The 25619-nt window shown below is 33.7% G+C and overlaps 1 protein-coding gene across 13 annotated transcripts in view; it reads left to right on the top strand.

Moving 5' to 3' along the window:
• LOC129793347 (potassium voltage-gated channel protein Shab) overlaps nt 1–25619 on the top strand; it is a 73830-nt gene that overhangs the window by 654 nt on the left and 47557 nt on the right. For 10 of the 13 annotated variants that reach the window (XM_055833260.1, XM_055833253.1, XM_055833251.1 and 7 more), the window contains exon 2: nt 2050–2128. The exons of 1 other annotated variant lie outside the window; for it this stretch is intronic. The gene's annotated coding sequence lies outside the window, so the exon portion shown is untranslated. Of the gene's footprint in view, nt 1–1929; nt 2129–25619 lie in introns of all 13 variants that reach the window. 2 more of the 13 variants (XM_055833255.1, XM_055833254.1) reach the window with 1 other exon arrangement.

Raw genomic sequence — 25619 nt, 5'->3', positions numbered from 1 at the left:
AGAAAGTTCGTTTCAATCGATTGCAGAAAGTTCTCCAAATGATTTTTTTTTCTTTCTTTTCATTGCCCTTTGGCCAGCCCCGGCTAAAGCCGTCCCTAGTGTACCGTGCTGTAATATAAAATAGAGGGTTGCCCCCGTCAAGAGAAAGGGAGGCTCATTTTGCGCGCACAATTTTCCAGAAAAGCACACGCACACAGCGGCAATGCGGGCGATGGGAAAAGCCTGAAAATATTGTACCTGGTATACGCGTTTTTTTCTTGCTCCTGCGTTTCGGGATGTGCACAATTTAGCTCAATATTTTCCCTGTTGACCTTATTTGTCCCACAAAACACCTCTCTGTGCCCTTTGATCCCAAACCAAATGAACTTGTGCAGGGATTTTTTTCCTCTTAAAGCTTCATTTTGCCACCCCCGCATTAACCCCTTAGCCTGGATAAATGTGATCCAACCCTCAATTTCGAGTGGATTTTCTGGGGAATTTTTTACATCTTACAGGAGAGATTTTTCATAGAAGAAAAATGATAAGAAAAGTTCTCTTGTGGGCTCGGCCCTTTTTTTTTGGATTTCTTGTCTTTCTTCTTCCCAAATTTCACAGAAAACCTCTAAGCCGCACCCTTCTCTTTTGTGAGTTTTTTTCGGCCTCTCTCCCGCTCTCGAGTGGCTGTTTCCTCCTTCCCTTTCGTGTGTTTTTGTATGGAAGGGAATTTTTTTATTCCCTACATGAAGCTCAATCACAGTCCCAAATGACAATTCTTGGGGATTTTCCTACCAACACAGTGATGACCTAGAAAAAAAAATGTTGGTGTAGCACAAACTACATATTCCCAATCTTTTCCAAAAAAAGGCAGCCCCATACACCTTATGTACGTACATATATAGAGAACAAAGCACACCATTGGGACTCATGAAGGGGGTTTGGAAGTTCTCAATTTATTGGAATTATCAATACAGGAGAAAATGATTTTTTTTTTCAAAGAAAATAATGTTTAATAATCCGTTTAATTAAATGGTCTGATAAGACGACAGGAGATTGTAAGAAAATTACTAACTAAAAGTTTTATCAATTTTACGTTCAATTTGGAAAAACTTTCAAAGTCTAACTCATTTTTTTAGCTAAAATCTGTGCCAAAAAACAACTTCAATTTTCAGTAAATCAAACGAAGAAATTATAACAAACTTTAAAACATTTAAAATTTTGGCTCGGATTCAATTCAATTTCAATTGATCATCGCTAAATTAAAAATTAATTTACTTTTCAACATTTTCGGTTGAACTTTGACAACAATGTGGAATACTTTTCATATCAAATCCCGAATCAGAATGGAGATTTTGTTAATTAAGAACTCTTTTCTCAACTAAAAACTTGTTGTTTGAGTTGGATAAAACAGTATTCCATATGTAGTCTCCGTGCCTTTGAAAAATGAATCAAAATTATTATTTTATAGTTTTATTTGAAATCTTGTATCTGAGAGTTTTCTTTAAATTTACAAAAAAAAACTAATTTTTTCTACGCAATGTCTTCTGAAGGATATTCTAGTTATCTGCAAAGAAATAAGAAGTTCTAGGTTTTCTTAAATATATTGCCAAAAGGCATTTCCTTCTCTATATTATTTTATTCAAAGCCATTCAACTGATTTTGATAAATTTCTTCTCAATCCTTATTCAAATGTTTGTGGGATATGCCTGGAAATGGCTAAATCAGCCTTTGTCTATCATCTCCTCTTGTATTCTGTGGGGCTTCCCATTTTCTTATCCATCTGTGGAATCTCTCGCCAATCTCCCTTTTCTTGATGACGACGAGAGAGAGAGACAATTTCAGGACCTTTTCATATGGGGAAATTGCTTGAGAAGCATGAGAATTACCATGCTGAGGGGATTTTCTCTCTCAAAATTTTTTCTTTTTTCTTTCTGCCTTCCACATTATTGCAAGTTGTACGACGGCGAGTTGTTGTTAAATGTGTTTGGGTAGTGTGTGAAGTGGTGTATATAAATAAATTTAAATCATATTTAATATATAAATTTTATTTATAATTGGACGAACACGGCGAAGAGCGAGCAATTTTGTACCAGCAAACACAAGGTTATTGCCATCATCCACTCGCTTCTATTTTAGCGACACAAATATCAAAGTGAGTCCCACTATTTTATTTATTTCCTCACCCAACATCGTGCCCAATTACAATCCATATTATAATACATATACATAATCATAATATATCTTCTCTGCCTCTCTTAACTAAATTTTTCACAATCAGAAAAAAATAATCAAGTGGGAAGAAATTCTTTGGCAAAAAGAAAATTAACTTGAGAATTTTTATCAGTGCGCTTTCGATAATCTCTTTGTTGTGTCAAAGTAGATGATGAGTCAAGTGCTGAAAATATAAAATCACAAAGCAAAATAGATGAGAAGTGATTGCAAGACTTTGAGGGGGCTTTTAGTGCTGTGCCGGGGTCTGATGAGAGATTATTTACTGAGATTCCGATTTTATTGTGACATTCGCGGACATGAGCTTGAGGGGGGTTGGCTTATCTCTTTTATGCAACACAATATGTGTGTGTACGCGGAGGGAACAAAGAAAGCCCCATTTAATCATGGAGAAGAATTCCTGAAATGGAAAAACAAATAAATAGACCTTGGGAAATAAATACAAAATGTATTGACGCAGCTCAAGAGCTTCTCTGTGGGTTAATTGAGTTCAAAATATAATAAAATGCTGAAATTTATTGAGAAGCAACTTGTGAGGAAGTGACTCAATAGTACTTCATTGCAGTGACTAATAATACATTTTATTGAGTTCGTATTTTCAAGAAGGGAAAAAGATACACAAGAGAAAATAAATGAAAAAATACTCATTTTAGTTGTATTTTTATTATAATATTGTTTTAGTATATATTTTCACAAAAGGAAGAGACACTCTCTTTCTCTCTTTGGACAAAATTGCTTATAAACACGGAAAGTGGGTTTGTTTTTCTCTAAAAAATCATTTGAAAAGTCATCCAGTTTTGCTTTTAACTGATAAAAATCAGGAGATTAACTTTAGAATTTCTATATCATCCATTGAAAGACATTCCATTTGAAGGAAAATTTTTTTATTGCGGCACTAAGAATTTATTTAAAGAAAATCTTCTTTTATATGCAATTTTAGGATAGCCGATTCTCGAAATATAATCAATAAGAAAAATTAAAAAGTTTTAAGAAAATATTTGAGTTAAAAACATTTACATTGGTTAGATTCTAGTGAAACATAAATTACCTATATAATTTTCCTAAAATTTTTTTATAAATGTGAGAGCAAAAATTATCCGAAAAAGTCAGAAGGTTCATGAAAAGAAAACCTCAGGTAAAATATGGAACAATGCTTTATACACACATTCATAAAAAACGAGGAAAAAGTTAAAGGAAACTCGTATAGGAAGTTTTTACATCCTTGTTTCCATTGCACTTAAGAATTTATCCAGCAACATCATCTTTTTTCTTGATTTTCAGTGTTTCTTAATATATTCCTACTACCCAAGAAGTTTCAATGTAACATTGAATTAAATTAAACGGAAAATAGCTTATTTTTTGTCAATTAATCAAAATTTTTTTTAAGGAAAATAAGCTTTTACATTTAAGTATCATAAGTAGCTTTATATAGCTCCTTATAAGCTTTTTCCCATGTAGCACATTACGCCGCATTAAGGATAAATGTGCTATTTTTCACACACACTCAAAGTGCACTCAAAGCTTTTCTTTGTCATGTCATTTTTCACAGTGCTTTTCCGCGAGTAATTCTGGCGTGAAAATTTAAAATAGGAACAATTTTCTAGGTAATAGCGACTTATTTTTTTCCATAATATATGGTGCACGAGAAAATTCAATTAGGTTACCTCCCTCTATGAGTGAGCCTCATGGCTTTTTCCTGGAGTACGCGGTGCAATCCAGAGGGCTCACTTAAAGGGGTGGCAGCAGTAATTTCGAAGACCTCGCTCTGCTTCATTTGGGATGGGGGGGGGGGGAGAAAGAAAGGGGATGCTACATGTTTTGTAAATGAAGTGAATGAGTGGCAAAACTAATTTACTCAATTAACATTCTATCTCCACCGATCCACCAGGCGCCTCCATTTTTGTGTCATGCAACAAAAGCTCACACCCCATTTATCATTAAAAAAAAGAGATGGGGTGACCGCCTAAGTGTGGTATATTATATACATACATGTGTAGGCACATAATATTGCGAAATAGTTACTGAAAAATACCGCGGAATACTTTTTCTCCCCACCTCGTCACCACGGGGGTTAAATTACAGTAATTTTGTGGGTGGTTGCGGCATCCTCACACAGCCCTTTGCGTTAAGCACATCCCCCTATACGTGGTGGTGGATGCTGCAGAAACGATGAGATGATAGATCCAACGAGATGAGAGGATTTTCTGCAATTTTCCGCTCTCGTGACAGCTTTTTGCTTTTTCATTCTCGCATCGTCCCTCGCAATGCTCTCGACCTCCCTGGGAGTTTTGGATGAGGAGCTAGGATTAAGAGCCTAGCTCAGGGATACAATTAGAATTCACCTCCCCGGATCCGAATACCACCACTTGCTCATCGACATTCGCCTTTTCTCATGTACAATAAGCCGCCCCGAAGCTCAATCAGACTGTTCTAGAGATATATTCTTTGGTTTTGTTGCGGAATTAAGTCCATTTGATACACTATACGGCACACTCTCCTTTTCCCGGGGCACATTTCTCCCCGCAGGGGTTTCACAACTGATTCTCCTGTGAGATTAGCAATTCGGGTCAAATTTTATCGTTTCCCAAATTTTCGTGTTTCGTTCAAGGTTTTAATGCGAAGTTTTATACTGAAGAAAAATTACTTTTGAGTTTTGTGAGAAAACTTTTTGAAATACATACATATATAAAAAACTTTTCTTTAGTGAAATCTTAAAGGGTTTTGGACCATTTTCCCATTTATGGAACAATCGATTTATCTGTTAAGTTTTTCTCTAATAAAGAGCTTATGTATTTTATTGTATCCTGTACAAAACTCTTCAATCAGCTAGTAAAAAAAATATATGAAGCAATAAAATGTTAATCTCAATATTTAGTTAGGGTAAAAAAAAAACAAATTGTATGGCTATAAAATAATTTCTTATCACAAAAACTATTTTTCTTGGCGTTGAACCAATTTCTTAAATGGATGTAGTAAAATTTTGAGATATATTTTGCTTCACATAAAAACAATGAATCTAATAAGGAATTTAATAGCTAACTCGTAGCTTAACAGATAGTAGAAGGTTTTGCAAAAGGAATTTATTCATTTTTATACTTCTTCATGGAATTCGAAGTTATACACACTGGACAAATAAAATCATTGCTCTTTAAAAATATTTAAATTTTTAATTGAAATAAACTAGAAAATAACTTGAAAAAAATTAACACAAAAAATGTATTAGCCATACTTCCACTTAATCTCACTAATTGTTAATTTCTGCTTGAAGCAAATAAGTTTATGCTTAATGTTCAAGAGAAACAAAACTTATACAGTCATAAACCTTTGAGAACTTTTTCTCAAACATTTGTAGATTTTTTTTTTATAAATTGGTATTCCAAATGTTCCAAATTTTGTCCGTGTTTATTTTATATCTTCAAGTGGACCAGAAAAGCCTTAAACTGGATAAACTCCTTTTTCTCATTGTGTAAAAATTGGATTTTTGAGAGACATAATAAAAGACAGACAAGTTTTTCATTAAAGTAATGTATAGAGATTTAGTATGAAATGTCTGTTTGGTTTTCCAGCAAAGGAATAAGAATCTACATATATATGTATGTATAGTAATGTTTATTATACAGCTCAATCTATTATCCCAATATTCTGAAAAAAGGGCAATTACTTTCATTACGTTTTTAATAAGCTTAAAAATTTTCTAAATTAAAATTAGCGTAAAATGGAAAGCTTTTAAAGGCTTCATGTTAAAAAAAATGCTTCCAAAAATCCATGAAATGGAAAACATTTCCCATAATATGAGATCATTTCAATTTTAGGGACCTTGTACCATCATTGTATACTTTATTGGGGGTGAATTTTAATGCACTAGAGGAAGAGGAGGAAAGACAAGGGACTGTCTACCATTATCATTATTATCATTATATCATTGTCACTGTGTGAGGAGAATTTTCAAGTGGTTGGGACGCGACATTGACCATTAAAAGTTCATGATGGAAGAGGAGTCTCGCTGTGTCCGTTGGTGTTCAACAAACCACCGAACAAAACCACCCAGTGTGGCTCCAAAACCCCCAAAGATCCCACAACTAGACGGGACAATCATTGTGTGTGCAGAAACTTTAGGGACACAATGTTATCTCCTTTTGTCCAACAAAAACTGCTCAAGCTGTTAAAGTGTTAATTAATAAGTAAACTTTATAAGGCGAACTAATTTAAATCGGGTTCGTTTTTTTTTGCTAAAGATAATTTTATTCAATTTCCTGTTTAAAACATAAAAAATGGTAGCTTCTTAATTAATCTCAGTTCTCATTTGTTTAATACATTCTTAATCACATTAAAACTCACCGTTCTAATGTCTCAAAAAATAAAGCTTCTCAAGTGATTTATAGGTGGAAAAATTTCCGATTACAATTAGCATTGAGAAGAAAATAGTACACAATCTATTAAAAAGAAAAGAATTATTTTTAATGGTATTTCGTGCTAAACAACATTTTAGTGCAGAAAATTAAAAGTGGAGTGGGGGGGGATAAAATAGGACTGTGGTGTTGTGAGTAAAATGTAGAAATTTCTCATTAAATTCTTTGTGTATTTATATTTTGAGGATCAGACACAACGGTGTGCAGAAAAATCTCGTTGAGTTGTTTATTTATTTGCGCCAAGATTTTTTCCCTAATGTTCTATCAGAGAGGAGGATTTTTTGATTTAGCGTGATGAAGACGAGAACGATGGTTTCAAATAAATCTACAATGCCTAAAAGATTTCTTGAATCATTAAGAAAAAAATATTGAATTACACAATAAACCAATTTTTCTATTAGAGTTACGGAAAATAATATTTTTATAACAACAAATTGTTTTTCATAGAACTATTTTGTCATCTTATTGAAAATATTTTGTATAAATATTATCTGAATTGAAATTTAATTCTATTTTTACACAAATCTCATAAATTATCTAAAAAATGATGCAAAATGGACTTTTGAATAATTCAGTAGAGATAACACATAAATATCTACTTAATGTGAATTGCAGTCGCTACATTCAGTAAAAAAAAATCACAATATCAAAATTTGTTCATTTCTGAATTCATTGGAAAAGTCATAAAAATATGAAAATGAAATATCAAATTGCATTTAATATTTAATTTTCAGTAGATTACGAATAATAATTACGTGACAATTATTGTCATGTGGGGTTGTATCTTTTATTTTATCTCTCTTCTGTGTTTATTTTCAAAACTTCATTTTTAAGTTTAAATTTTATTCTTCAAGCTAAAATGTTACAAATTTAAAGTCATTTGTTACATAAATAGTAAAAAAAATTCTAATACTCTTTCTGAGCATACGGATCATTAAATTAGTGTCCGAAAAGTCAACAAGCGTTCAAAATATAACAAAGATAATAGCAAAATATAAATAATTCCTTCTGTCTTTTTCTCAAGTTCAAATATAAATCTGAACCGCGTGATCAAATCTAAATTTAAATTGCAAATAATAATTTAATCTTACGTCAAAATGAATGGAAATGTACTGGTAAGCTGACCAAGCTTACGAGAGCTGTGTTTCTTTCAGTGTACCAATTTTGTGAGAGCAAACTAGAACGTAAATTAATTTAAATACGCGCAAAGTCGGGAAAAGTTGAAAAGTCATTCCTCAAGAAATCTTTAAAACGCCATATCTCGAGAACGGATCCATAGATTTTCATAATTTTTTTTTGTTTGAAAGGTCTTGAAGTCATCTATAACATATCGAAAAATGAAAAAAATTTATGTCGCCATTTTCGAAAAATTCGAGTTCGAAATTTTCGAAAATTTTGTTTTTGATTTTAGCGCCTCTTGCGGTCATTTCTCGAAGTTGCAATGTTCTAGACATTTGTAGGGTTTCACGAAACCTTTCATTTGCGCTTGAGTTGATCAAGATCGGACTTGTAGAACCTGAGATATGACATGCCAACTTTGGAAGGCTATATCTCGAGAACGGATCCATAGATTTTCTTCATTTTTGGCATGAAACTAGATAATATAGTCAGCTACAACATATCAAAAAATGAAAAAAATTTATGTCGCCGTTTTCGAGATATTCATCGAAAACTCATCGAAAATTTTGTTTTTGATTTTTGGCCCCCTAGCGGTCACTTTTGAAACTTCGGATGTTCTAGAGAGTTGTAGGGTTTGTTGAGATCTTTAATTTGAGCCCGGGTTGATCAAAATCGGTCAAGCCGTTTTCGAGTTATGGTCGATTTTCGATGAAAAATTGTGGCGGCCATATTGACTAAACGGCTTGACCGATTTTCGAAAATGAGGTATCGTTGGAAAGGTATTGATGGCCCCTACAACATATCAAAATTTCAGATTTTTAGCTATAATAGCGGCTGAGATATAGCGAAAACAAAATTTTGAGATTATTCAAAATGGCGGACGGGGGGGTGGGGGGGTGGATTTGACCTCATAATCGGATTTCTTCAGGTCGATATTTAAACTTTGCCGTTTACCGCAAGTCTCTATCTATCACCGTTCTCTTGCAATTTAAGTTTATAATCCGGACGGACGGCCGGACGGACGGCCGGCCGGCCGGAAAAAACTTATTTTTGGCGCATACGTTTTTTGGAATGTGGGGACCCTAATTCGTGCTCATACCAAGTTTGAGCCCGATCTGACGACTTTCGATTTTGCTCGGTACACAAAAGCTGTGTCTGAAAGAAACACAGCTAAAATTATGCGTAATCTATCACATCTGAGTGACGTACAATCAATAAACATACATACGTAGGCTTTCGTGGCAAAGAACTTCCAAAGCGTTGAGAAAAAAATGAATAAATACGATTAATTACACTACTCATCGTCCCACAAACATTCAATGCAAATAGAGTTGCTCTCAAGTTTATTTACTTCTCTTGTGTCAAAAAAATCCATAGAGTCATTGGGGTAGTCAAACAGTACGATACGATAGAAGCATTAGAATGTATCACTTCCGGCGTCCAACGGAGGGGGTCTGATAATTCTATATTAAGGAGTAAAGCTAGTGAGAAAATTGGAAAAAAAAGTATTGGAATGGGAAGAAAAAACGGAAAATTTGATGAGTCGAATGCCGCGCACAGAAAACTATTTTGAGTTTTTTGTGTAGCAAAAATAATCCGAGTGTCAGGTGGTTTTTCCGAATCTTTTCTTTTACTTCTCCGTGCCAGTGCTATAAATAAATCCTAAACTCTTCGTGTCAAATTTTATTGTCTCACGATTAACTTTCTATTTTGCCTTCATTTTTCAATCAACACTGATTTTATTTTGCGTGCGCGTGAATTTTCTCACTAAAGTGTGTACTCCATTTTTTTTCTCATCACAAGTGCGGAGATTGTTTTTTATTTCTGCTCTGACTGATTCTAAAGTATAATCGTTGTGGTGAAGTGCCAATTTAATATCGAATGCATTGCGGTTTATACGTCAAATCGATCGCACACTAACCCCATTTTCCCCCTTTTTAATAATGAGAAATTGTGGAAAATGAAGGAAAATCCCACAGAAACGCAATGATATTTGTAATGCTCCACCACACATTTGCAAAAATTCATCAATCATCGATACACCAAGCAGAGCAAAAAAGCATACACACATAATTATGTGAAGAATGGTTTTTCACTCTCTCTCTCTTTCTCTATTTGCTCGGTGGTAGTGGACGTTGGTGAATTTTCACGCGCGCGGCTGTGAAATATTTATCAAAATTTTGCTTTGGGGTTTTTGTTGTGTGTTTTCATGAGGAAATTTGGTACATTAAGTCTCTTGCCAATAAAATTTCACATTCTTCTCTCAAGTTGAATATGAGCTGCCATGGTGAGTGTGGCTGGGGTGGCAAAAATGTTGCAGAAGAATCACAGAAGAAGTCAGCTAAAATGAGCCACACAGACCCAGTATTCTCAATTGGCACAAAATAAAATTATACGCAGAAATAATTAAAATGTATGCAATATGTACAAAGTTATCGCGTTTCAGGAAAATTGTACATACAACAAAATTTGTTTTCAGAGACGTGAAATAATCCTAATTTTACCCCAAAAGACGGTATTTGAGGTTTCTGCAAAAAGAGAAGAAATAGTTGGGCATCCTGCAAGGAAATTTCTTTCTTTGTCTTTCTCTCTAAAATGGTTGCAAATCAAATTTAAAAAGGGAACAAAATATGGGGAATCCTTGTAGATTTTGTCCCATCAACCCAAAAACTTGAATGAACAGTTTGCCAAAGAAGTTCTTCTGCCGTCCAGATTTGTTGCCATACTTTTGTGGGGCACACCATGGGGATGCTTTTTGATTTATATCCCTCACAAGAGGTGCAGTGTATGATATTGATCACACTTTTTGTCTCTTTTTTTTCGTATAAATTTAATAATTTTGCGAATAGTAATGTAGTATTTTGAGGGGTATTTTGTTAATAAAAATTTCCAAAAAGAGGGCATTTATCAAAATAATTTATTTTTATCATTAATGTGATAAAATATGAAATTTATCTGGATTAAATAATATTGTAACAAAATGTGTTGGTTCATTTTAATTGAAAGTTGTCAATGCAATTGATACCGAGATAAACAATTTTTAATATTCAATTAATATGAACAAAATTTGATTGTTTAATAAAGTGATTCATAAATAGTTATAAGTCGCTGTTCCGCATTAATATAAAGGCCCTCAGGTGGGATATATTTCTTTTTTTTATTTTATATTTTATTTCTTCTTTTACTTTTTAGTAGTTTATTACATTATTAATAAATAGCGCAAGAAGAGTCTGAGAAAATTATTTGTAAAAAGTCTGTAAAAATTGTTAAGAAAATTCCTTCACGTCACCAAATATATTTGCGTCATTTATATTGATTTTATGATTTAAAAAAAACATAGATCTATCCGAGACGGCTACATAGAGGAAGAGGAAAACAAATTTCTCGCTTTCCTCTTCATTTTACAAGCAAATCCGGTGTGAAATTTCTGGCAACATTTTCCTCAAAAAATATTGCTATGTTTTTGGAAACCTCACTCCTCGCGTTGAATACAGTTTTTATATGCACCACAACGAGTACTGTATGAAGAATATTGTCTTACCTAGGAAAAAATCACGGCTTGCATAAAAATATTAAATTATGGAATTTGGAAGGGGAAACTCGTGAAAAATTCATGAAAAGACATTTCCGTAAAGTGGTTATAAATAAATTCATAATTTTAGGTTTGCAAGTTGATAAATTGTAAATGCAAAAGTCTATTAAAATATGAAATTTTTCCATTTTATGCATTTTTTTAAATTGAATATACTTGGAAAGAGTCAGAAAGAGTTAAAAAAAAATTAGGGTTTGTAATTTGTAACTAAGGGATGGTCACGTTATTTTGGAAACTCGGGGACTTTCAAGAGCGATTTTCAAGCCAATTTTGAAACCAAAAATTCCAAATTGGCTTGCACTCTTGTTAAATGGCCAAATACTGATGAGAATTCAGTACTTTCGGTTTAGAAAATAAATTCTTGTGCTCAAAAATATTATTTGAAATTCTCACATTTTGGCCATTTTGTTCCTGTAGAGTTTCCAAAATAACGTGACCATCCCTTACTATTCTCAGAATTTCTGCTAAACAGAATTTCTGGAAAATGAGAGAAAAGAATAAAAACAAAATTTTTATATATCACGTTTAGGGGGAAATATAAATTGAAAAATTCTTTTTACTGCCCATTTTCTACATTTCAATGGGTTTCTTCAATTTGATATTTGAGGTGAATAGCTAGAGGAGCGGGGCACTGAAAAAAAACAACATATGTATAGAAAGGATGCATTTCGTCCCAAAAGTGCTCGCACATAAAATTTTATTATTGCATAATTTATTATAATAAATTTAAGGAGTGCGCTCTGAGGATGCTGGCGCACTCCCCAAGAGATTTTGGCATGGAATTTTATATTCTATCTGCACTTCCGGATGTGACTTTCCTCTCGTGGGTTTTCCCGTCCCCCCGCCTCGTGTACCGTCAGGGTACCCAACTTCCTAGGGCGTAGTCCACATTGGCCCCCATTCTCTGTCTCTGAATTTCAACCACAGGCTGTTGGGATAAAGTTGATATTTTTCCCATATTTTCCCTCTCTCATTTGACTTTCCCTTGTAATTTAAATTCAGAACCTCCCCAGTTCCCATATCTTGTGGAGTCTGGGCGTTCCTGAGATGATTTTCTTTTTGAATCTTCTATGAAATTTATGTTACAAGTCCCGTAAATAAAAGTCTCGTTATCTCAACTAATACTCAGCAATGTATGTAGTGTTTACAGGGAAATTTTCGTATGCAAAAGAATGGCTATTTCTTTCCGGAAATGCGCGTTCAAATTGTCACAGTCTCATCAAAGGCGTCTCCAGTTTCCTTGCCAGCTTTTTGCATTGGGAGTAGCTGTAAAAATTATTTCTGCAGTAAAGTCATAAGTCAGTTAGAGGACTGTGTGATGTGGGGAACAAGCCAAGAAGTTAACGTTGTATGAATGAAGAAAAAGGCATAACACTCAGAATCATGTTGTGACAAAGTCTCCACCACTAGTAAATCAGTGTTGTTTGGAGCACATCAGCAAAAGTCTGAAAAAGACGCTGCGGAGACGGATTCAAATTAAATTTTGTGGTTCGGAGAAAATGGAAATTTATGCATTTATTGATTTTTATGCAGCACTCAGCATTGCATATATAGGATATTAATGTTCATTGCAATCTGCGGTGGGTTCGAGCAATTCTCCATTGAACAGGGATTGAGGAAGATTGAATGGAATATAAGCAACACTACATTATGTATTGGAATTTAATTGAGGAATTAATTTGCTTCTAGAAATGCCTTAATAATAAGACAAAATAATGAAATATTAATAAAAAAAACAACTCCTTAATACTATTTAATTATATTGATGAAACAATTTTTTAAATAAATTGGATGAAAACATATGAAGAACAATTCCATTGAAAATGCCATTAAATAAATTTTCTTCTAGAAATTCTATAAAATTTTCTGAACAAAAATTTCGCTTCTTCCTCATATAAAATTCTTCTCTATAGAAGTGACACTTTTTGTTGATTTTTCTTTACAAGAACTCTTCACATTATGATTGATTTTCACTTCATTTCCCAGACAGTTTGTGACAATTTCGAGTGACTTTTTTGAAAGATTTATCTTGAGTTGTTTTTATATGTCGGAAAAATCACTTTAAAATAAAATGCAATTTTATCAAAATTACTTCCTATGGGAAATTCATGCAAAAGCCGAGAAATTTCAGTGTAACAATGAATAGAATCAGAATGAAAAAAAAATTAAAAGAAAATGTTGAAGGAAATTCAATCCACCTCCAAACACTATTGTTTAGCACAGTCTGAAGAGTTTATGTGTGTTGTTTTCTTTTTTTTCGGAATGAGTGAGGAAAGACAGTGGATTGTCCATCAATTAGTTCATCAATCTCCTTTTCTCCTCGAGTAAATATCGCTTGGCCCATTCATTATGAACCTATCTCAAAAACGCTACTTTTCAGGAGAGCCGATTTTCTAAAATGTATGAGAAACTTACATGTTTTGCCTTTTTTCTGGCTCCAACTTAGCAATTATCACACGCAAATGATGGTATTCACTCAGTATTACCATTTAGAAAGCACTGACACCCCAAATTATGTAAAATAATTAGCAAAAAGTGCAAAAATATTGCAAAATATGCAGAGAAAATACTTTGGAGGTTCTCCTTGCACGGACTTTGAGAAAAAATTTATGTGCCGGAATGTTCGGCAAAGCTCGGGTCGACCGTCCTTCAACGCAAGCACTAGGTCTCTCTTTCTTTCCTGCGCGCGCCGATAGATTCGTGTGCATCTTGTATGTGTGTGTGTGTTTCTCCACCCCGTGAGCGTGGTGGTAGGCTGCTTAAATAGAATTTTGCTTATTCGACTGCAACGCATTGTTGGCAGACGTGTAGAGTAGCCGTTTTCGTATATTATGGTCGCGGGGGTCGCGGTATCAAATCTTACCAATGTCAATGATTTCTTTTTTTTTTTCGACTAAATATTTTTTTTTATTTTCCCAATCATTTTAAATAAATCTTTTGATGTTAAACTAACCTTTTCGTGGACAAATGGGGGGGGGGCTTGGGGTAAAAATTTTTGTTTTTCGCCGGAATTGTGGTCACTCCTCATTGGTAATGATGGAGTGACCTCCGGATTAGGGATCTCATCCCAGTAATATAAAATTCTGGAAAAATAGGGGGATGTTGGGGCAAATTGGTGGGTTCTTCACCGGAATTGTGGTCACTCCTCAGTGTTAATGATGATTAAAATATTTTATAAAAATTTTTTCAATAAAAAAGAATATTTACAAGCGGCTTCCTCAGAAAATCACACTGCCTATATATAACTTTTCTTAATTTAAATAAAATATTGTAAAGCCCGTAAAGTCTTCGAGCAATACCAAACTTTTTATTTAAAATTTTTCTTTAATATAATAAAAAATCGTCAAGCCCCGTAGAGCCTTCGCAAAGAATCGAACTACTTTTCTTTAATAAAAAATGCATTCTTAAGCCCGAAGGGGGTTTATAAGAAACTACACTACTCATTAATAATTTTTTTAATAGAAAAATATTCTCAAGCCTAAATAAAAAAAAATTTATAATCAAGGAAGGATTTAAAGAAAGAAATCCCTTTTTTTGGTCAACAAATTCACTAAATATTCTGAAAGGGTTCTTCTTCTTTCTTTAAGATATCCGAAAATCTTTGGAATGTAAGGGGAGCCTCGTCAGCGCCATAATTGGGGGCGATGTGCAATGGAAAAGCATTGCACTCGTCACCCCATTTATTGTGCTGACGAGGAACCCAAAAATTAATAAAACAGATGAAAGTATGAATAAAGAACTTAGTCGCACTAAATGAGTCTTTTGAATCACCTGGAACATTGCATGGCGATCCTGCCAGTTCCACATAAATTGTGAAAATTGAAAAAAAAAAAATCATTAAAAACTTTAAGTGTAGAAGTGAACAAATAGTAGTTCCACATAAATTGTGAACATTGAAAGAAAAATAAAATCATAAAAAAACTTTAAGTGCAGAAGTGAACAAATAGTGAATCCAGCATGGGGAACTATTGTACAGCGGAAAAAGAGGCCCTCAACAATCTACAACAGGGAGCCAACAATGCAATGAGTACAACCGTCGAGAGGCCCAACGTGTTCGAGCAACGTGAAGTGATCTATATAATCATCTTGGCCATCGGTGTCACCCTCCTCCTCCAGGCTGGTTGGAAAATCTGTTGGAAAAAACTGGAGGCCAGTAGACAACAAGTAAATATCGCCTAAGAGAGTCAACGCGGAGCCAACCAATACCCAACGCAGAATCAACGAAGATGCAACGTAGCCCCATCGCATAAAGCAGACAAAGAAAAGGATTAAGCTAAGTTTTTACATTATACATGGCCTTAAGCCAAAGTAATACCGATTTCCAAAGCGAAGTTAAACAATATTTAAGCGAACTAAAAAATATATGGACTAATTTGAAAAAAGATGGACCAAATAGACAACGAACAAAAAAGTTGATTTTAGAAAAACAAACTCGGATAAATGAAATTAGATTAAAAACAAGAGAGCTACTGAGCGGGAAATCTGTAGACTCTGAAATAATAAAAGAAAGAAAAAAGTACTTAGAAGAAAGCGACGAAATATTGAGAAATTCAAAATTAATAGCTGAAGAAGCAGAAATAAGTGAAGAAATATTGAATAATCCAAAAGAAAGAGCTGAAGAAGCAGAAGTAAATGAAATCCCAATCCCCAATTCAGAAAACCCTAATAAAATGTCGGTATTTGATATTAGAACCGCGGCCACTATTCTTCCATGTCTCGAAGACACAGAAGAAAGTGCTCACCGATTAATTGACGCGATTGAGATGTACAGCCTCGTCCTTGCTGCATCGGAACAAACATTGTTGATTAAATTTGTGTTGAAAACAAGACTTCCCCAAGGAGCCAAGCTCAAACTGAAAAATGAGTATACGAACGTAGAGAATTTAGTGCGTGACATCAAGAAATTTTTATTACCAATCAGATCACAAACGGCGCTGATGCACAATCTCTGCACAGCTAAACAAGGAAGTGACAGTGTTGAAAATTTCGCTAAACAAATCGAAGAAACGTTCATCAAATTGACAATCTCCCAAGCACAAGGAGATGATACTACACACTCTGTTTTATCCCACACCAATGAAAAAATCGCGATAAATTCTTTTGCCAATGGATTAAAAAGCAGTCAATTAGGAACTATAGTTAAAGCACGGAATTACGAAACCCTAAAAGAAGCAATCAGGGGTGCTCTAGACGAAGAGAGTACAAGAGGACAAAGTTCAGGACAGATTTTTCACGCAGAAAAGAGAAATTTCACGCCAAAACGCGGACGTGGAAACAATTACCGAGGAAGACCAAATCGCGAAAATTATAACAGAACAAATAATAGAGGACAATACAGAGGACAATACAGAGGACAATCTAGAGGACAATATAGAGGTCAGAATAGAGGTCAAAATAGAGGACAAAATAGAGGAAACGCTAGAGGAAATAGTAGGAATACAAATTCAAATCAGTCAATCCGAACCGCAGAAGAGGAAAATGAACCTTCTGTAAATACCCTTTGTGAAGACGAATACTTTAACGCATTTTTTGCTTAAACATGAATTATTTAAGAATTCTAGTACATAAGAAACAATTTCGCTTCCTCATCGATACAGGAGCGTCAATTAGCGCTATAAAGAGTGAATGTGTAACGAATGACATGCAAATAAATAAGACTAAGAAAATAAAAATAAACGGAATAAGTGGATCGACATTTTCACTGGGATCAGCAAAATTGAAATGTAGGTTGAGGAATGAATGTTTTGATCACGAATTTTTAATACTAAGCACTCCAATTAATAATGCAGACGGAATTTTGGGCACAGACTTTCTTACAAAATTTGCAGCACGCATTGATTACACAACAGGCAATATTTCGATTAAATTGGACAAACAAAATCTTATTTTACCAATGGAAGCATCTGATGAATCCCTAAGTATGACTGTGGCAACTGATGTAAGAATCCCAAGCAGATGCGAATGTGTGAGATATATAAGAACAAATGCAACAAAAGAATGTGTAATATTAGGGAATGAAGTAGAAAAAGGTGTGTTTGTAGCAGGAATGATTGCGAAACCTATGAATGGCAAAATACCTATAAGATTTTTGAATGTGCGTGCGGAAGAGGTAATTATTAATAACTTTCAAACAGAAATACATGACGCAGACGATTTTACTGTAGGAGATTATGGTAAAGGGTACAACTCAGCAAAGAGAGTTGATAAGTTATTCAAATCATTAGAATTAGATTATCTCACAGGAGAAGAAAAGAAAACGATTAGCGATATCTGTAAAAAATATGCAGACATATTTTTTGTCGAAGGAGACAAACTTGACGTTACTAACGTATTACAACAAAAAATCCATCTAAAACCCAACACAAAACCAGTGTATGTAAAGCCCTATCGCCTGCCTCAGTCCCAAAAAGACGAAATACACCGTCAAATCCAAAAACTCCAAAAAGACGGCATAATAGAGGAGGCAAGGTCATCCTGGTCATCACCACTTCTTTTAGTCCCAAAAAAAGTTGATAAAAATGGAAACAAAAAATGGCGACTCGTGATAGACTATAGACTACTTAATAAGACAATTGAAGACGACAAATTTCCGCTACCAAACATAGTAGAAATTTTAGATTCGCTGGCTGGTGCGATCTACTTCAGCCACCTTGACCTATCCCAAGGTTATTATCAGCTTAAATTGCAGCCGGAAAGTAGGCCTGTAACGGCATTCACTACGGACCGGGGGCAATATCAGCTAACACGACTACCTATGGGGCTAAAAATTAGCCCAAGTTGCTTTTCCCGTTTAATGACAATCAGTATGGCAGGGCTAAATTATGAGGCCTGCCTAGTTTATCTCGACGACCTAATAGTCTTTGGAAGAAATTTAGAGGGTCATAATAAAAATCTTATCAAAGTCTTCCAAAGACTACGCGAGGTGAATTTGAAACTCAATCCGGAAAAATGTGAATTTTTAAAAAAAGAAATACTTTATTTAGGACATAATATAACCTCTGAAGGCATTTTTCCCGACCCTGCAAAAATAGAAGCAATGAAAAAATACCCTGTCCCACAAGATGCCGATGCAACAAAGAGATTTGTAGCATTTGCAAACTATTACAGAAAATTTATACAAAATTTTGCCCATATAGCAGCACCACTTACGAATCTAACGAAAAAGAATGTACAATTTATCTGGACAGATGAGTGTCAAAAGGCATTCGAAACATTAAAACAAAAACTAGTAAACCCACCGATACTACAATACCCCGACTTCTCAAAAGAAAACACCTTTGCAATTCATACGGACGCGTCTGGATTAGCGATAGGTGCAGTACTTAGCAACAAAGATGGTAAACCCGTTGCATATGCAAGTCGTACTTTAAATAAAGCCGAAGTAAACTACGCGGTCCCAGAAAAAGAACTATTAGCGATAGTGTGGGCAGTAAAATATTTTAGGCCATACATCTACGGGCGAAAATTTATAGTCTATACTGACCATCGGCCACTGGTCAGCCTATTTAGTATAAAAAACCCATCAAGTAGACTCATGAAATTCAGACTTATACTGGAGGAATACGATTTCTCAGTGATTTATATCCCAGGAAAGAATAATGTAGCAGCAGATGCTTTGTCAAGAATCGAAGTCACATCATCAGACTTAAAAGCCATAAAAGAATCGCAAATATTCGTCACCACGAGAGCAAAAAAACGAAAGGAAGAAATGGAAAATAAAGACAATTTAAACGAAAATAACACGTCATTTGACCCAACGGTAGTAGAAATTTTGAAAAAGCCAAATAAATCGATAGAATTACGCGTTGTAGAAAAAATTAACTTTAACGAGATTAAAGGAAAAGAATGCATCGCGGATAAGAAGAGAACTGTCGTATACGTTCCTTCTAAAAATATAATCTTCTTGACTCTAGATACTCCGGCAATGCTGACACGAGATGAAGTGTTGGGAGTACTAGATAAACTTTGTAAACAGGAAAGCATAAAGGAATTAATTCTAATCAAAAACCCCGGGAACGAATTAGTTTCAGACTTCCTTGAAAAATTAAAAAGAAAAGAAGCGCGCACACTCCTTAAAAACGTACGTATACTCATCTTAAAGGGAGTAAAAGTAATAAAACAGGAAGATAACAAATTGCTAATTTTGAATGAATTTCACTTACTACCGAGCAGCGGGCATGCCGGAATAAACCGAATGTATAACAATATCCGAAAAAGCTACTATTGGAATGGCATGCGGAAAGACGTCGAAAATTTCGTAAAATGCTGTGAAAAATGCCAAAAATTCAAGCACTCCCAACCCACAAAAGAAAAACTAATCATTACTACTACTGCTTCAACGGCGTTTGAAAAAATTTATATGGATTTAGTAGGACCATTTGAAAGAGATAACAATGATTATGCGTATGCATTGACATTACAATGTGAACTTACCAAATATATTGAAGTATACCCACTAAAAACTAAAGAGACAGCGGAAGTAGCAAAAAGCTTTGTTAATAATTTTGTATTACGTTATGGCATTCCAGATATTATTGCCACTGACAAAGGAAAAGAATTTACTTCCAATATTTTTGAAGAAATATGTAAATTATTAAAAATGAAGAAACTGTGTTCCACGGCATACCACCACGAGTCGATTGGATCTTTAGAGAATACCCATAAGTCTCTGGGAGCATTCCTAAGGATGCAAGTCGATGAGTATCCGGGTTCGTGGAGTACATGGTTACCTTTTTGGAGCTTCTCTTTTAACACGACAGTGCATACGGAAACGAAATATGCTCCGTATGAGCTGGTTTTTGGTAAGAGATGTAAGCTACCATCAGGGTTAGAAAGAGTAGATCCCGTCTACAATTTTGAAAATTACGCTCTTGAGTTGAAGTACAGACTTCAGAGAGCTCATGAGGACACAAAAACAAATCTATTAAAATCTAAGAAAAAAAGAAAAGAAAATTATGACAAAGTCACAAATCCAAAAGATTTCAATATTAATGACAACGTTCTAACAAAAAGAGAATGTAGTTCAAAATTAGAGGCACTTTTTGAAGGGCCATACAAAGTCCTAAGGGTGGAACACCCAAATTTAATTATATTAAAAAATAACAAAGAATATACAATACATAAAAATAGGTGTAAATTATTCCATCAAGTAAACTAAATATTTAAATAGCTATTGCAAAGGTCACTATAACAAAAAAAAAATTAATAAATAAATAATTAAACAAAAAAAAAACTAATTAAATAAAATCTAAAATAAATAAATTTATGTAGAATTTAAATTTTATTGCAAAGATCACCTTCAAAATAAAAAATCAAAATAAAATAATATATCTATAGAAAAATTATGTATTAATAATAAATAATTTTTTTTTTAAGTTAAGGGGGTGATGTAAGGGGAGCCTCGTCAGCGCCATAATTGGGGGCGATGTGCAATGGAAAAGCATTGCACTCGTCACCCCATTTATTGTGCTGACGAGGAACCCAAAAATTAATAAAACAGATGAAAGTATGAATAAAGAACTTAGTCGCACTAAATGAGTCTTTTGAATCACCTGGAACATTGCAGTCTACAAAAATTTGATAAATTGCTCTGAAAAGCCACAGACAAAAATCTTTTTATTCTCTTAAAGAAAGTAACACCTTTGCTTCTGAATAAATTCACTCATTATTCTTGAAGAGTTCTTTCCTTTTTCCTTTAAGACTCCCGAAAATTCTTTAAAAGAACAAAATAATTCTTAATTAATGAAAGAAATGCCTCTTTCTTAACAAATTCAGCAATTATTCTTAGAGGGGACTTTTTTTCATTTTTTTTTTAAATAACCCAATTTTTTTACAAGAACAAAATGATTCTGAAAAATTTTGGATATTGAAAAAAAAGTGAACTTTTTTAGAAGAAAAGGCATTTCTTTCTTTAATTCCTCCTTAATTAATAAAGAATCATTTTGTTCTTTTAAAGAATTTTCGGTAATCTTGAAGGAAAAAGGAAAGAACTCTTCAAGAATATTAGCGATTTTTTAAGAAGTAAAAGCATTTCTCTTTAATTCATTTTTAAATAAAGAATCATTTTGTTTTTTTAAAGAATTTTCGGGAATCTTTAAGGAAAAAGGAAAGAACTCTTTAAGAATAATGAGTGAACTTATTGAGAAGAAAATGTATTTCTTCCTTTAATTCCTTCTTTAATTAAGAATTATTTTGTTCTTTTAAAGAATTTTTGGGAATCAGAATGGAAAAAGGAAAGAAGTTTTTAAGAACAATTAGTGAATTTATTGAGAAGAAAGGGCATTTCTTCCTTTAATTCCTTCTTTAATAAAGAATCATTTTGTTTTTTTAAAGAATTTTCGGGAATCTTTAAGGAAAAAGGAAAGAACTCTTTAAGAATAATGAGTGAACTTATTGAGAAGAAAATGTATTTCTTCCTTTAATTCCTTCTTTAATTAAGAATTATTTTGTTCTTTTAAAGAATTTTTGGGAATCAGAATGGAAAAAGGAAAAAAGTCTTTAAGAACAATTAGTGAATTTATTGAGAAGAAAGGGCATTTCTTCCTTTAATTCCTTCTTTAATTAAGAATCATTTTGTTCTTTGAAAGAATTTTCAAGAATTTAAAGAAAAAAGGAAAGAAGTCTTTAAGAACAATTAGTGAATTTATTTAGAAGAAAAGGTATTTCTTCCTTTAATTCCTTCTTTAATTAAGAATTATTTTGTTCTTTTAAAGAATTTTTGGGAATCAGAATGGAAAAAGGAAAAAAGTCTTTAAGAACAATTAGTGAATTTATTGAGAAGAAAGGGCATTTCTTTCTTTAATTCTTTCTTTAATAAAGAATCATTTTGTTCTTCTTGAGATTTTTAAGGTATTTTGATAAGAATTAAAATGAAAAGAACCCTTTCAGAATATTTAGTGAATTTGTTGACCAAAAAAAGGGATTTCTTTCTTTAAATCCTTCCTTGATTATAAATTTTTTTTATTTAGGCTTGAGAATATTTTTCTATTAAAAAAATTATTAATGAGTAGTGTAGTTTCTTATAAACCCCCTTCGGGCTTAAGAATGCATTTTTTATTAAAGAAAAGTAGTTCGATTCTTTGCGAAGGCTCTACGGGGCTTGACGATTTTTTATTATATTAAAGAAAAATTTTAAATAAAAAGTTTGGTATTGCTCGAAGACTTTACGGGCTTTACAATATTTTATTTAAATTAAGAAAATTTATATATAGGCAGTGTGATTTTCTGAGGAAGCCGCTTGTAAATATTCTTTTTTATTGAAAAAATTTTTATAAAATATTTTAATCATCATTAACACTGAGGAGTGACCACAATTCCGGTGAAGAACCCACCAATTTGCCCCAACATCCCCCTATTTTTCCAGAATTTTATATTACTGGGATGAGATCCCTAATCCGGAGGTCACTCCATCATTACCAATGAGGAGTGACCACAATTCCGGCGAAAAACAAAAATTTTTACCCCAAGCCCCCCCCCCCCCCATTTGTCCACGAAAAGGTTAGTTTAACATCAAAAGATTTATTTAAAATGATTGGGAAAATAAAAAAAAAATATTTAGTCGAAAAAAAAAAGAAATCATTGACATTGGTAAGATTTGATACCGCGACCCCCGCGACCATAATATACGAAAACGGCTACTCTACACGTCTGCCAACAATGCGTTGCAGTCGAATAAGCAAAATTCTATTTAAGCAGCCTACCACCACGCTCACGGGGTGGAGAAACACACACACACATAAGCATGCGCGCCCGGATAGGGTGCCTTACAGGCAGCGAGAAAGAAAAAACCGCTGCGAACAATCTTGCGCGCTATTCTTTTCTCGCATGAAAATCTCCGGTGCCGAGCCGAACATTTGAGGTTTTTAATGCCCGGAGATTTATAAAAATTTTTCGACTCCGTTCAGTAAAATCCTTATAACTCCATAGGGACATTAAATATTTGCGTAATATTTTATGGGGTGATAGAGGGATAGTTGGAGCACTGAAATACACAAAAAAGCATTATAAGCCTAAGTCGACTTAGGTTCATAATGAATGGGCCAAGCGATATATACACGCATAGACCAAGAAAACCTAATTATGTAGGACGATCATCTGGCTCCGTGAAATATTAACAAGCTTCAAACGCTACAAATTTATGGGCTCTCGCATTTTCAATTGGACCATTAAAAGTATATAAAGCACGTGGTATGTTGAAGAACGTTTTATAAATAAGCGTGATAAATCGCTGAATTTAGATGGAGTGACATTGAAAAAGGCTCGAGTGTTCTTCTCAAGGAAAGGAAAGGAAAATTAAAATTTTCTCACTACTCTTACAAAAAAAAAATTCAGCTTTTATTCACTAATTTTCATCTGCAATAATGCAGAAAGACATTTGAAAAAAAAAAGGTGCAATGAGCTAGAAGCCCACAGAGTGGTGAGCCAAAACTTCGATGATGTGAAATTGTATAAGAAGAACAATTAATATATTATTGGCAAAGCAGGTGGTTACCTTGCCTTCAAACTTGCGCACACACATTTTTCTAGGTCAATCTTCCCATACACGCAGCCACTGCTCCAAATGGCGCCAAGAGAGTGCGTGAATTTTCACCGAAAAACCCAAACGAATGAGCTTTTCTTCGTAATTCATCGCAACATACAGTGGTTGGGAAAATTTTACGAACAGTTTTTTTCTACAAAAACATTACAACACTTACCTAAATCTTTAAGAAAAGTTGAGAAATTTTCCCAATACATTTTACGTCATTTGCAATAGAATAGAAAAGGGAACTTCATTTTATTTCTGTGTAGGAAAACTCATCATTCGAGAAAACATTCAGACAGAAAAAAGACCTCTCAGTGAAATTAACTAGGAAAGGCTAGAGACGAATTTCCTAAAAATGAAAAAAAAACGTCGTCAGTATTGCATTTTTTGGATCTTTGCATAAAGCATTAGGTGCATAGCCAGAAACCGGCCTAAGTTACGCAATTGAAGGGTGAATGCTTCATCCATGATTTTTGAGAAGGTATTATTTAGGTAGTTAAAATTTTGTAAAATATAAATAATATTTTAAGAAATAAGAATTTCTAACTTTCAATCCTATTTAAACTTGATGCAAGCCAATAGAAAATGAGACACAGTAGAGATGTAACTTTGTGCATTTTTCCGCCTGTTTTTATGCAAATTTTTATTTTCTTTTCTAACTATTCCCAGTGGAAAATCGGGAAAATCAATTTGGTTTTTTTTTTGAATATTTGTATCATCTATATAATAAAGAAAGGTCTGTTTGTTGGTGAACGTCGTTCCCACTTTTCTATACAAATCCACACCGTTTGTCCGATCGCGATGAAATTTGGTACAGAGGCCCCTTATATCAAAGCCCCCCTTCAGGTAGCCCCCATATAGATTTCATGCAGTTTTTGCGAATTTTTGAATTTGGCGCCTAAAGTGTTGTATGAAATTGATTTCTTCTTTTTTTGAAATTTTTTCTTTTGGGTTCGATGAGAGCTTCCCATCTATATAATAAAGAAAGGTCTGTTTGTTGGTGAACGTCGTTCCTTCTTTTCTATACAAATCCACACCGTTTGTCCGATTTTTCTTTTGGGATTGATAAGTAACCCTAATCTACTTATAAACCATCACATTATCTTTCTTTATCCCCGCGAAGCGTTATCCAAATCCCCGCGTTATTCAATATGTATTTTCATGTTTCCGTTTCTTATCTTCCAATAATATTACGGGAAGGGTCAAAAATTAACAAACTTCTTCACATTTTTTTTGGGAAATTGAATAAAATGTGGGTACAGTACACATTCATTGAACTAAACAAGTAGCAAGGAAATAATTTAATGGGCTCATTACTGTATAGAAAATCTTTTCCGGGCAGAATTTTTGCCGTTTCTGGCACAATCTGGGCTAAAAATGTTTGCAACCAAACACTTGCAATATATCATGAATGGAATAATCTCATTTTTGAGAAACCGATTTGGCCATCTATTGTGACTTCCTCCATTTATACGCTATCAAACGCGTCCGCCGAGCGTCTGATGGATGTGCCGCCGAAAAGTGCAAAAATAAAATATAAAAAATTTTATTTGTCTTGAATTCCTGCCAGACTTTTGCCACGTCACAAATTTTTTGTAGGTATGTAGAAAGCCCCCAACGCGTTTTCTTACAACATCTCTTCACACTTTTGAGATTTGTTTTCTTCATGAAAAACAATTCAGATAAATTAATTAATTCTTGTTTTTCATTTAGTCTCGATACTAGAAGAAATTAAGATTATAATATGGAAAAGTATTTTGTGAAATACCAC

Source organism: Lutzomyia longipalpis, chromosome 3 (assembly GCF_024334085.1).
Source record: "Lutzomyia longipalpis isolate SR_M1_2022 chromosome 3, ASM2433408v1".
Lineage (NCBI taxonomy): Eukaryota > Metazoa > Arthropoda > Insecta > Diptera > Psychodidae > Lutzomyia > Lutzomyia longipalpis.
This window is presented reverse-complemented; position numbering and strand designations above follow the sequence as displayed.